Source organism: Equus przewalskii, chromosome 9 (assembly GCF_037783145.1).
Source record: "Equus przewalskii isolate Varuska chromosome 9, EquPr2, whole genome shotgun sequence".
Lineage (NCBI taxonomy): Eukaryota > Metazoa > Chordata > Mammalia > Perissodactyla > Equidae > Equus > Equus przewalskii.
In genome coordinates this window covers 66,180,976-66,195,191 of record NC_091839.1, presented here as the reverse complement: position 1 = coordinate 66,195,191, position 14,216 = coordinate 66,180,976, and the positions used below count along the sequence as shown (strand labels likewise).

The 14,216-nt window shown below is 40.2% G+C and overlaps 1 long non-coding RNA gene across 1 annotated transcript; it reads right to left on the bottom strand.

Moving 5' to 3' along the window:
* Window positions 1-1,065: 1,065 nt before the first annotated feature.
* LOC139073729 (uncharacterized) lies at window positions 1,066-3,474 on the bottom strand. Its single transcript, XR_011522719.1, has 2 exons — window positions 3,012-3,474; window positions 1,066-2,327 (listed from the first exon to the last, which is right to left on the bottom strand). It is a non-coding gene; the product is annotated as an uncharacterized lncRNA (long non-coding RNA).
* Between the last annotated feature and the right edge of the window lie 10,742 nt (window positions 3,475-14,216).

Here is a 14,216-nt window from a genome sequence, read left to right as displayed (position 1 = left end):
TTTTTGTGAACTTCAGCTCTTTCCCTCTCTGAAAATATGGATGGCCTTGTCCTTCCTGAATAGCCTTTCATTTGATTTGGTTTTTAAAATGTACTAGTTAATTTCACAGAAGAAACCTGCGGAGAAGCTGGGAGAATTCAGGCCTGGTGGGTGGGGCAAGGAGAGAAGCCCCAACAGAGACACAACCAACTTCCTGGGCCAAATGGGGCAGAGGAGAGTGTGTGAGAGACTGGCTGTGAGGACAAACCTCGTCTACTGCCAATCTTTGCCCTTTTTCTCTCTTGAGATCCGGGCCAGGGGGCTTAGTGAAGTGTCCGTCCTTGACTTTGGAAAGTAATGACAAGGAATGAATTTTCAAGTGCAGCTCATTCACACTTGTTTGAGAGATTGTATGAAAAGCTTTTTTAACACTGAGGTTGTCTGCAGTAATTTGTTCAGAGATATATTTAGACAGAAATCTAATATAAGATGAAGTCATTGGTGTCAACTCTAACAGGTTTTCAAGTGATTGGGTGGAAAGGTTGCTCACCCAGCCTTTGGGTGGGAAAATTATGAAAACAAATCAAATATGAAAATTACAAAAACTTCACCTTTCAGTATTTTTCAATTAAATGAAATTACTTTTCAAAATATTTATCATGTAGGTTTCAGATGCAAGTCCTATAACCTGCAATTATTTGTATGTGACTTTTAAATTTTTCATTTAAGAATGGGAAAATTGCTTGCTTATGTAATTTTTAGCTTTAATAATTTCAGCTCTTGCTCATAATCAGAAGATAGCAAATGGCATACGCAAGCAAGGCAGTTCAAATGACTCAGCTTCAGCCCAGCCACTAACCTTCATCACGAATTGTTCAGAACAATTTTCCAACTCATTGACAACATTCTCCAGTTTCTACTGAGTGGTTTTGCAAATTGCTTCCATCATCTCTGCTCTAAGTTCCTCCAAAAAATGTGCCTTCAATGAGTAAACAAACATTCGCTACTTGCTTCTATCATGCCCAAATCCAAGGTTAATAAAGGTTGAGTGTGCATAGAGCTTGTAAAGATCAGACCTGGGTAGAATTGTTTATAGAATTGTTTATGTAATGTAGTAAACAATAATAGTGATAAACAACTCGAGAATTACAGAAATGTAGTAAAAGTTTTTCCCCTCCCCCTTCCCGCTGTCCCTAGGCCCACATCTGGGGAACTACAGTTATCAGTTCAGTATCTTTGCGAAATTTTTCTCTATTCACAAACACCTAAAAACACATACTCGTACACACACAATATACGTAAATATGAACCCTTTCTTCCTCCTTTGCTTCCTTCCTTCCTTCCTTTCTTTTTCTCTCTTTCCAAAAATATTATCTTTCTCTAGTCATTATGCTGCCAATTCTTTTTTTTATGCAACAATTATCTTAGAGATCCTTCCACAATAGCACGTGTCAGTTTGCCTCATTTTTTAAATTGCCTCTCGATATTCCAAAGCACAATTGTATTATAATTTATTTAACTATTCTTCTATTGTTGGGCATTTAGGTTATCACCAATTTGTCATGGTCACTAATAACATTGCAAATGTGGGAAGAAGGGAGGAAGAAAGCAGAGGTAAAGATCAAGAAGAGAATCAATCTATGCCATTATATCATCTAAGACCCAGATGTCAAAATACAGCATCATGTTTAGTCAGGCCTTTGATAACTGAGAGCTGACCTCAGGCTACTAGACTTGAGGTATCACGCTGGTGGCCCACTAGCTGGCTGAAGGTCACTGCCTTGTGGGTGTTCAGAAGCAGGTCTTACTCAAGTGGGCAGAAGAAGCCATGGCACCTTCAAACTCATTCCCTGAAGAACATATAAGAGACCCTATTTCTGAGCTTGCATGTGGGAGGGCTCCTTGGCCAAGCTGCACCTCAGCACATCCTCCAATCTTCTGATGAGAATCCTAATGCCACTGGGTTTCTGAAGAGCCCTGAGGTCTCAGCCTACCTCAAGTTCCACTCAGAACCTTGGGGTCAGTTCATTCCACCCAGGCTGCTCATTGTTGTCACTGACAGAGCCCACATACAAGTTCCTCTGCTCTCCCAATCTTCATGTTCTGCCTCTCATTTCACCCTTCCATGGCTGTCCTCCCACCTAGCCCTTTCCATGGCTCCTCTTGTACCCATATGCATTGGTGTCAGAGTCCTCTACGCCCTCCACCTCTTCACAGAGCAATTCCTACTTCCTTTTTCCATACTGACATCTGATTATTTGAAGAAAGCATCATTAATCTGTAGTCTTTTCAAGGGTCATGTGGAGGCTGCTCATCCTTCTTTACGTTCTCCATCTCTGGGCTTGGGTCTGAAAATGGGATGAGGAAGAAGAGATCAGAAGTGAGAGGAGAGTTGACCATCCAAATAAGATTCTTATTCTCTTATGTACGGGCCCCTGTCATTGGGCTATATCATGCCCTTCCCTTCCTTGTCATTCTCGTCTTCTAAACTCTTGGTTATTCCTCCAAATTTATGGAAACTTTGGTTCCTTAAATGTGTGCATTAAAACCGTAAGTCCCACCTTTATCGTGGGAGACTCCACTTGCAATGTGAGTCTCAGTGAAGTCCCTGGCCCTATAGGCCCTTGACTTCCTCTACTTCAGGGCTTGTCACCTCCACTCCCCATTTCCCTCATCCGCACCCATGCACACATTCCCATCAATAAGAATTTCTCCTCCTCTAGGATCTACTGTGCGCACATCTCACTCTCCTCCCAGCTCTCTCACTCCTTCTCGCCCACCACAGCTGCTTCGCAACCTCATCACGAGCCCCACTCTGACGTCCTGAGCCCAGAGCCTCTGCCTCATCCTCATTCCATTTCTTAGTCTAGTGAGTCTTTGTTCAGATTCCTTCCTTACTTTCTATCCTACTCTTCCTGTCTTCCCCCTCAACGCGTGCTCAAATCCTTGTCCAAAAGCCATCCCCTGAACTCTTTTAGTAGTCTTTGGAGGGGCATCCCACTTCTAGTGTTTGCTTCCGACGTTCACCTTACCCAGCTTTCCCAGGATGCCTTAAACACTCCATTCCATGGCAGGAAAACCTAGACTTTCTCTTTCCCTTTCTCTCACGTTATTGAAGATACTCTCTATTGTTGTTGACATCACCTGTCCAGTTTCACTACGCTATCCTCAGTTTTTCAACAGAGTGATCTTTGGCCTTCTTGGAGAGTCAGAGCTGTCTGTCATCTTGGAACATCTTCATTTCCTAGGTCCAGGGTTACTTGAGAGGATATTTCCAAATTCTCTTATAATATTTTGTATCTTGAACACTAAAATTAAAACAGGACAAACCGACTTTGGCAATTGCTGTTTTCAAACAAAGCAGTGTTGCCACAAAATAGAAAGCCTAGGAGCATGAATAATAATTATGATCATAATACCTCATGCTTATATACTGCTTTTATTATTCACAAAGGGATTTCTATCTATTATCTTCTCTGATCCTTATACTAGTTCTAGGAAGTAGCACCCTTTCCTTTTTATAGATGAAAAACAAGCACGGTGTAAAGTGACTTCTGCTTGTTTACATGTCTAGTGTAAGAGCAGAAGCTGTTATTAGAGAACAAGATTTCTGAATCTAAACCTATGATTTCTTTCATAATTTGTTGGCTTTAAAAAGAAAATCGAAGTATATTCCAAAGGGAAAAATGACCAGTAAGGCTCGAATTATAGTCTAAGGCTTTATGACCCAGAAAACCCCTTGTCCTTGGAAATAATAGGCTAGGGACATCATGATTTTCCACTATCCTTGAACCATCCTAAAGTTCAAGCAAGGGCATGGTTATCAAAATACCAGCTCTAATTTTAGAAGGGACAAGAAGAGGAACAGGAGAGATGTGAGGTTTAATCAAAAGTGCTACCATTTAGTGATGTTAATAACCCAGTTATCAGGTTCTCGGAGGGTCTGGCACATTTGACCTCATTATCTGAGAAGCACATGATGTTGGATCCCAGTTTCTGGTCACTGGGCAGATGACTCAGAGCCACGATTGCCGAAAGCCTGCTGGAAACAGAATTCCAGGATTCAATAGGAGCCAAGAAATCCTTCCACACACTCTCTAAATAGCATGTGATAACTACTTTTATCAAATCAGAACAGCACCTGGGTTTTTTTCTGACCACTTAGTTTAGGTTCTCAGAGGATAGGGTAAAGGCCTAATCAAGAAAAATAACATGTATCCTGTTTTCAGAGTCTTCCTAAAATGCCTTGAGAAAGCAGAGTCTGTCCTGCTTTTAAGGTGAACCTTGTTACAAAAAGTCCAGGGAGAGTAAAAACAGTTTAACAACCTGATTGAGTACTTGGGCCTGGGTCTGATCAACAGGATGTGCAATCATTTCATATCCTTATGTCTGACCTCAAAGACCAAGGTGACTCCTGGCCGCAGCTGTGGGAATTTGATACCTGAGACACCTTGGGCCAGAGACCTACTCAGTCAGAAGATTCCAGATGGCTTCAACTACAAATTCTTTGTTGACAGGAGATTTAACCACAGCTGCTCAGGAAAACCTCGTTCCCAGAAAACACAACCACTTTTTTGGATTGTCTTGGACATATGCTAGCCCTGGAAATGTGGATCCAGACTCCAAAAGTCTTGGGGTCTTCTCCAGCTCTGAGAAGGTTGAGAAGCCAAGGTCCAAGCTGGAGGAGGCTGTGAGAAGACTGGACTGCCCTTTGGTCATCCTATTGGCTTGTTTCTGCATCAGGAAGTGTCTAAGGGGTCAATACCTTCTCTGGTTCCTGAGAACTTCTCTGGCTCTTGTGAAACTGAGCCTCTTCCTCAGAACAACTTCAGGGGGTGTTTTAGGCTGCTGGGGGTTGATAGACACCTGGAAGGGCCAGAATGGAATTGGACTCAAAGGGTCTGAGGGTGCTGAGACGCTCGTTGTGCTGGTGCTCGCTCCCTTGGCTGTCCACTCTGGGCTGACTTATGCCTTAGTTACTGAGGGCCACGGTGCTTGGACCCTTCCCAGCACTCAGTGGAAAGGTGAATACTCCCAAAAATGCTTGAAGCCATCCAAAGGCCTTGATAGGTTGATCCTAAAAGATGTTCGAGTATTCCCTGACTAATCATTGGTAACTGGAGAGGTCTGTGAGCATTAGGCTTACTTCCGCTTAGGCCTTGACCAGGTGAAACTATTCAATCTTGACGGGAAATAAGTACCCAAAGAGCCTCCCAAATGCCACTGCCATCAGTTATCTGTCTGAAAACGTGGTGAGAAATCGTGAGCAAATCCACCCTCAAATTAGACTTTCCTCTCAGAAGCTCAAATATATGCATGATACATGAGTTGTTGCTCCATTTTCTTTGAGGGACAGCCTCCTGCACCTCTCTGAGAGCCTGAAATAGCCCAGGCATGTGCCATTCTTTGTCTGCTTAAGAGCGGGGGCCAGGAAGCTCAACATAAAACAGAACCCAGGCCATCCTGTTTGGAATGTTGGCTTCTAGTTTTCTACTCATCAGGGAAGCACATGGTGGAAAAGATTAATGTACTAGTTCACCGAAGGGCGCAGTGACTTCCCTCTGCTCTGGTAATGTGGACCATCAGGCCCTCTTTCGGCCAGTGCACAGCGACAGAGGAGCAGGGCTGGATGGAGAGCTTCGCGTTGAGCCCATGGCTTATTGTACTTTATGGATGACTTCTAGATATTTGTCTGCCTAATAGTTTCACAGTGCAATTTGAGGAAATTAACAGTGAGTTTTAAAACATATCATGACTTTGGAAAACCATTTGACAATTTCTTAAAATGTTAAACACACATCTCTCTTATGACTCAACAATTCCACTGTTAGGTATTTACCCAAGAAAAATGAACATATTATGTCCACGAAAAGCCTTGTACAAGAATGTTCCTAGCAGCTCTATTCATAATAACCAAAACCCAGAAGTAGCCCAGATGGCCTTCAACAGGAGGCTAGATAAGCAAATAGTGGTACAGCCAAACCATGCAATACTCTTCAGCAGTAAAAAGGGATGAACTAGTGTTACAGGCAACAACAGGAATGAATTCCCAAAATACTGTGTTGAGTAAAAAAGTCAGAAACAAAAGAGTGCATGCAGTATGGTTCCAGTTAAGTGAAATTCTGGGCAAAACGAACTCACGATAATAAAAATCAGGTGAGTGGTTGTTTGGGGTAGTGGTTGGAGAGTGACTGGGAAGGGGCACAAAGGAACTCTCTGGGGTGGTGGAGATGTTCTGTGTCTTCCTATGGAATAGTCAAAACTGTTTCAATGGTACACTTAAGATCTGAGCTTTTCAGATCTATGTTATGGGATTTCAGATCTACATAAATAAAAAGGAATTGTGAATTTAAAGGTTGGAGAAGTTCCTCAAAATTGCTGCTGGAAGAGTCAAAGTTACTTTGAGAACATCAAGAGTCATGCTGGAGGTCCCAGGATGGCACCTTATGATTCCAGGAGGCATTCATCCCTTCATTCTACAGATACATTATTAGCTCCAGCTCTGTGCCAGGCGCTGCTCTCAGAAGAAAAAAAGACAAGATTCTTACTCTTAGGGAGCTTACATTCTAATGGGAAGAGAAAGGAAAGAAACAAATAAACAGAAATGAGCATAGTTGGATTTAGATCAAGAGAGTTGTGATGAAGAACATACAGGAGGTGATGTGATGGAGAGCTGGAATGGAAGAAGGGCACGTTTAGTTTGGGTGGTGAATGTCTCCATAGGGAGGTGATATTCTGAATGATCAGGAGCCAGTCATGAAGAGAAGTGGGGCAGAACATCGAGACTGGGGGATTAGCAGAGGTACTCCAAATGTCCTATGTGCGACTGGCCCAGTTGGTTCCAATTTCTCCAAATCTTCACTAACATTTATTATCTTTTGTTCCTAACAGCTGTGATGTAACCCGGCATAAAGTTTCAGTTGTGCAAGATGAGTAAGTTGTAGAGATCTAGTGTCAACAGTGCCCATAGTTAACAATACCATATTGTACACTGAAAAATTTGTTAAGAGAGTGGATCTCAAGCTAAATGTTCTTATTACACACACACAAAAGGGCGGGGGTGGGGGCGGTGGTGATAGGAGGAAATTTAGAGTTGAAAATGTGTTTTTATTACCTTGATTGTGGCGATGGTTTCACGGGTGTATGCTTATGTTCAAGCCCATTAAGTTGTGTACATTGAATATGTACAGTTTTTTGTATATAAATTACACCTCAATAAAGATGTTTTTAAAAAGTGCAAAAAAAAAAAAAAAAAAGGAGAGCAAGAAAGAGAGAGGAGAGAGAAAGCAGAGGCTTTGAGGTAAGACTAAGTTGGGTCCATATTCAATCTCTACGGTGTATTCCACTGTAGACTAGTTTGGGAAAATAATTTCAGTTCCCTCAACCTCAGTTTGGACATCTACAAAACAAGGATAATAATTTGTACCTCACAAAAGGATGTCGTATGGGTTGAGGTTATTACTTATAGATTTTTTAGCAGAGTAGCACATACCTAATAATTGTTCAAAAGTGGAGGTGGTATATATATATTCAAAGAGTAATAATTTTATTACTTAGAGGTATAGACATTCGTATGTATAGATTTTTGTATTTTGACCAAAGGTTGTCACAGCGAAATGTCTAATTGATGCTTAGAGAAGTTCTTGCCTGAATGTTAACTTTCTGGAGGTGAAATGGTCCTCAGTATTCTGAAGAAGTCATTTTTGGGCACATTTTGATCTGAGGAAGAATTCTAGTTCTGCAAGATGTTACAAACGAGACCATTATTAATGCTTCTCTTTGGTCACCATTTATCGTCTAACACTAAAACCAGATTTGTTTTGACTCTTTAAGGAAGACTCTTAAAAATATTGCCAACAAGTTCTCACATCTTTGGGTCCCCCTGGAAACATCAGCTGGCCTCAAGACATGATACCCCACAGCAGATGTTCAAAGCCCAGACCAAAGTCTGCAGGGTTTTCCTGGACAGCACTTTTCTGATGTTTTTTGGTTGGATGTGTCCTGGTTTATGAATAAACAGTTCATAGGTTTGAACAGTCTGAGTTTTCATCAATGATGTCTTTTGTGTGCTAAGAGAATAAGACAGGGAATTTTGGAACTATTGATGGAACAGTTTCTAATACAGTGGGCAGACCATCTGTAGTATCTTCTTTGTAAGGGAGTAGTTAGAATCCTGAGAAATGCCCAGGACGTTTCATGAAAAAGCTGCCAGAAACTTCCCTATACATTGTTTCCTTCACGCTCTCAAACTGACAGCCTCAGCAGTCTCCTTCCAGAAGCCAATCTTTGCAGAGAGCTGACTTGACACTTTTCCTTCTGCGTTCTCCTACAAATGGCTACGTTATCTGCACATCTTGTGTTAGGAAAGCCAGTGTCCAACCAAATATTTTGTTCTATTCGTTTAATATTTAGTGTTATCATTGTGATTTTTATAAACATCTATTGGTACACTGTGTTTCACTTTTATCTGTGCTTAAGGCAGAGTCTTCTCTCTCTTCCTGTGTGCAATGCTTGGGATAAGGAAGAAAAACAGGCACAGCTTCATTACTGTTGGCGATGGAGTCGTTGTGGACTAATGACAAGATGGAATCTGACTTGTGAATCAAACTGTAATTCACTTCCTGGGCTCAGTCAGCTGTGAATGTTCCAGTGACTAGCTTTTCTTCTCCAGCAACTTAGAGCAGGTTCAGGGAACACTAGAGAGGTTTATTAGCTGCTGAATATAGATGTGAGATTGTGGAGTTCAACATCAGTGCAAAAATGAGTGACCGTGTCATGCTCCTTGTCTAAACAGAGCAAGGCTTCTAAGACCAGTCTCCTTTCTCATATTTCTCTGAGAGATTGGAAGGCAGTTCTTCAGGAGACAACTATTCATGAGATAGTTCTCCAGGGAAGACAGATGGAAAGAGTAGTTTATTCCAAAAAACTGAAGATGTCCTTCCTCCCTCCCTCTCTTCCTTCTTTCCTTTTCTGTATCTCTGTCTCTGTCTCTCTCTCTGCCCTTCCCTCTGTCCGTCCCTCCTTCTTTCTTTCCCTGATACTAATCAAAATAACCTTGGAAAAAAGTGCCTGGCAAATAGCAGGAGCTCAGTGAATGGGTTTTGTGTGATTATGGAGTGAAAGTGTGTTCTTGGGGCAAATGGAGATCTGGTCAGTGGTGACATATTAGTTTCAACCTGAATGCTGTCTTCTTTCAGTTGACGCAGTTCTGAGTTAAAAAGAGTTTTCACATTGTGTCCAGACTCAGCAAGAAAGAGGGCCATAACCAATCTCCATTTTCTGAGAAGGTGAGAGGGAAGCAATGCCATGAGAGGAGGAGGCTGCTGTGGAAGGAGACTCTACACCAGTCTTGGAGTTACAATGAAGTATAGTGGTTTCTGCTGTGGATGCTGGAGCTAGACTGCCAGGGCTCACATCCAAAATCAATCATTTCTTAGTTGTGTCACTTTGAGTAAGTCACTTAAATTTTCTGTGCCTCAGATGGTTAGCTTGGCTAGAGACATTAATTTTGTTGATCTTTACAAAGAAACAGTTTTGGTTTCATTGATTTTCTCTATTGCTTTCCTCTTTGTGATTTCATTGATTTCTGCTCTAATTTTTATTATTTCTCTTCTCTGCTTGCTTTAGGTTTTTATTACTCTTCCTTCTCTAGTTTCCTAAGCTTAAGTTATTTATTTTAGATCTTTCTTCTTTCTAATATAGAAATGCCATAAATTTTCTTCTAACCATTGCTTTCACAGCATCCCACTAACTTTAATAAGTTATATTTTCATTTTCATTTACTTCAACATATTTTAAAATTTCTCTTGAGACACATTCTTTGACACATTTGCTATTTAGAATTACGTTGTTTAATCTCCAAATATTTTGGGATTTTTCTGATACCTTTTTGTTATTCATTTCTAATTTAATTCCATCATGGTCTGAGAGCATACTTTGTATAATTTCTATTCTTTCAAACTTGTTGCGGTGTGTTTTATGATCCAGAATGTGGTCTATCCTGGGGAATGTTCCATGTGCACTTGAGAAGAATGTTATCTGCTGTTGTTGGATGAACTGGTCTATAAATGTCATTTAGATCCAGTTAATTGATGGTGCTGTTCAGTTCAACCGTATCCTCACTGATTTTCTGCCTGTTGGATTTCTCAGTTACTAGTGGAGGGAGTTGAAGTCTCCAGCTATAATAGTGGATTCTTCTATTTCTCCTTGCAGTTCTGTTAGTTTTTGTCTCATGTATATCGACATATATAAGGATCGTTATGTGTTCTTGGAGAATTGACCCCTTTGTCATTATATAATGCCTCTCTTTATCCCTAATAACTCTCCTTGCTCTGAAATCTGCTCTGTCTGAAATTAATATAGCTATTCCAGCTTTCTTTTGATTAGTGTCAGCGCAGCATATCTGTCTCCAGCCCTTTACTTTTAAGCTATCTGTGTCTTTATGTTTAAGGTGGATTTCTTTTAGACAACATATAATTGAGTCTTATTTTTTGTTTGCTTTTAGTCTTGTTTTTAATCCCCTCTGACAGCCTCTTTTAATTGGTGTTTTTATATAGTCACATTTAAAGTGACTTTTTTATATAGTTGGATTAATATCAACCATATTTGTCCCTGCTTTCTAGTTGTTGTGTTTCTTTCTTTTTTTTTTTGTCTTCCATGCTTTTTTTCTGCCTGCTCTGATTTTAAATGAGCATTTCATATGATTCTATTTTCTTGTATTTCTTAACATATAAATTTTACCTCTTTTTTAAAAACTGTGTTTTGGATGCCCTAGAGTTTGCAACATACATTTACACCAATCTGAGTTCACTTTCCAATAACGCTGCACCATTTCACAGGTAGTGTAGGTAACTTATAACTGAATATTCCCAATTCTCCCTCCTGTCCCTTATTAGGTTGCTGTCATTCATTTCATTTCTCCATGAGGTATAATCACCAATATATTGTTTTATCATGATTTTGAACAAACTGTTCTCTATTAGATCAATTAAGAATAAGAAAACTAAAAGATTTTATTTTACCTTCATTTTTTCCTTCTCCAATGCTCTTCCTTTCTTTATGTAGATCTAAGTTCCTGACATATCATTTTCATTCTCTCTGAAAATTTTTTTTTAGCACTTGATACAAGGCAGGTCTTCTGGCAACAAATTCCCTTAATTTTTGTTTGTCTGAGAAAGTCTTTATTTCTTCACTTTTGAGGGAAAATTTCACTGCATACAGAATTCTAGGTTGGTGTTTTTTTCCTTTAAATATTTCCCTCCACACTCTTCTTGCTTGCACGATTTCTGAAGATAAGCCTGATATATTTCTTATTCTTATTCCTCTCTAAGTAAGGTGTTTTATGCTCTGGCTTTTTTCAAAATTTTCTCCTTGTGTTTGACTTTCCGCAGTGTTGATATATATTCCTAGGTGTAGATTTCTTTTGTATTTGTCCTGCTCAGTGTCCTCTGACCGACCTGCATCTATTTTTTGGTGTCTGTCATTAATTTTTGAAAATTCTTAGCCATTCTTACTTCAAATATTTCTTCTGTTTTTTCCCTCTTTCTTCTCCTTCTGGTGTTCCCATTATATCTGTGTTACAGGTTTGTAATTGTCTCATAGTTCTTGGATATTCTGTTCTGTTGCTTTCGTTCCTTTTTCCTCTTTGCTTTTCAGTTTAGGAAGTTTCTATTGACATGTCTTCAACCTCACTGATTCTTTTCTCGGCTGTAGGTCCACTCTACCTGCGAGACCATCAAAGTCATTCTTCATTTCTGTTACACTGGGTTTATTATCTGGTTTTTTTTTTTATTGTGGCAAAATGTATGTAACATAAAATTTACCATTTTAACCACTTTTAAGTGTGCATTGCAATGGCATAAGTACATTCACAGTGTTGTGTAGCCATCAACACTATCAACTTCCAGAACTTTTCATCATACCAACAGAAACTCTGTATCATTAAATAATAACTCCTCATTCCCCCATCCTCCCATCTCTTGGTAACCTCTACTCTATTTTCCGTCTCTATGAATTTGCCTATTCTAGGTACCTCATATAGAGGAATCATACAGATTTTTTTCCTTTTGTGTCTGAGTAACTTTGGATTCTATCCTAGATATCGTGAATATTATGTTGTGGAGACGCTGAATTCTATTATAGTCATCTAAAGGATGTCAACAGTTTTGTTTTACTGCTAATTGAGGTGATTGGACTTAAACTTGAAACTCTGCCTCCTGGAAGCCACTCCAATCTCCTTTCAGTCCTTTTATCCTTGGCTGGTTTGCCTGTAGACTGCACCGCCCATGTGTGATTCAGGGCTTAGCCAACGATGTGGACAAAAATCTGTACACAGAGTTTGTGGCTCTTCCCCTCTGGGTCTCTACTTTGTACCATTCCCTCCCCTCACATTTTAGTGGCTGTGTTTTTTCTGAACTCTGTCCTCTAAGACTTCTGGGTTGGGTTTTTTTTGGAGTCTTACCTTCCCTGCATAGTGCAGTTTTCAGAGTGACTGATCTGAGGCGAAATGCAAAAGTAACCCCCTACCAGTCCCTTCTTTCAAGTGTCAACTCCCTCTAGAATCTACCTGCTTTTGTTATCCCTCCAGAATCTTCAGGCAGTTATTCATTCTATTTTGTCCAGGGTTATAGATATATGTGGGAGGGCCAGTCTGATAGGAGCTTGCTTAGTGACTCCCTCATTACTTTTGAATACAGACACAATAAGTAATAGCATCTGAGTAACTCGTTGGTTTACCAAATCTCCCTGAAGATAATAATCAGCTGGGATGCTTATTGTATATGCAGATTACCGCCCTCCTCCCATGGAAATTTTGATTCAGTAGGTCTGAACTGGCAAACAGTAATCTATTCTCAGTTCTTTAGAGGCTCCAGGTGATTCTTATTTTCAAGGGCGTTCAGGCAAACACTACATTAGGTCCTTGACACTTGAAGTGTGGAAGCTTGTTAGAGGTGTAGAATCTCACCCTCTCCCAAGGCATACTGAGTCTGAATCCACATTTTAATGAGACCCCAGGTGATTCATACCAGTCCTAAAGTTTGAGAAGCACTGTTTAGTGTATTGGGAGTTTTTAATATAGAATACAAAATGGTTTTCCTTTCTATTACGCATTCATTCATAAACACTTTTGATGATGACTAAAATAGACATGGATCCTGCCTTTATAGTAGGGAGCCAATTAATAAACAAACAAGCACATAAGTCACTATTACAGCTGCAGTGCTTATAAAGGAAAGGACCATGGTGATGAGATCTAGACAGTGGTTCTCAATCTTTCACACAAATTAGAATCACCTGGGTGGGGGGGGAGCTTTTAAAAACCCCCAACTACCAAGGCTACATTCTTCAGGCAAATTAAACCAGAATCTCTGGGGATGCAACCCAGGTAGCAATAGTTTAAAAATCCTCATGTGATTCCAATGTACAGTCAAGGTTGAGACCTGATTATTCAGGCTATTTGAAGATAACTTAGAGGTCAAGAAAGGTCTCATTTAGCCTGAGACCTGAAGGATTAGGAAGTATGTTAGGACTCAAGGGAACAGCATTCCTGGAGGTAGGATCAGCATATACATGAATCTTGAGGAGGGAATAAATAATGTATTTGAGGAACTAAAGGCAGGCCAGTGTGATCTAGTATAATGAGTAAGAATAAGAAAGGCATAAAGCTGAGCAGGAGACAGGCTGTAGGTCTGAATCCATAGGCCATTTAGTGGGTGTTTGGTACACACAGGACTATCAATTTTAAGTATGTTAAAAAATTGTCACAAATGTTTTAGGAATTTCAAATTAAGAAGAATGGTTGCAATGGCTGATAGAGTATGTTGATTTCATTTAAGTTTCTCTATCCAGGTCAGTGTGAGATTATCGAAGCTCAGATCTCTGCATACAGCTTTCTTATAATCTATTTTTTTTTTAAGATTTTATTTTTTCATTTTTCTCCCCAAAGCCCCCCGGTACATAGTTGTATATTCTTTGTTGTGGGTCCTTCTAGTTGTGGTATGTGGGATGCTGCCTCAGCATGGTTTGATGAGCAGTGCCATGTCCACGCCCAGGATTCGAACCAACGAAACACTGGGCGGCCTGCAGCGGAGCACTGGAATTTAACCACTCGGCCACGGGGCCAGCCCCTCTTATAATCTATTTTTATGTATTTAGAAAATCCCAACTTGTCATCAGGAATGGCAGCAAGGGTTTGATGTTCTGGTGGATGCTTTTGGGTATTCCAAAGGAACGTGGGC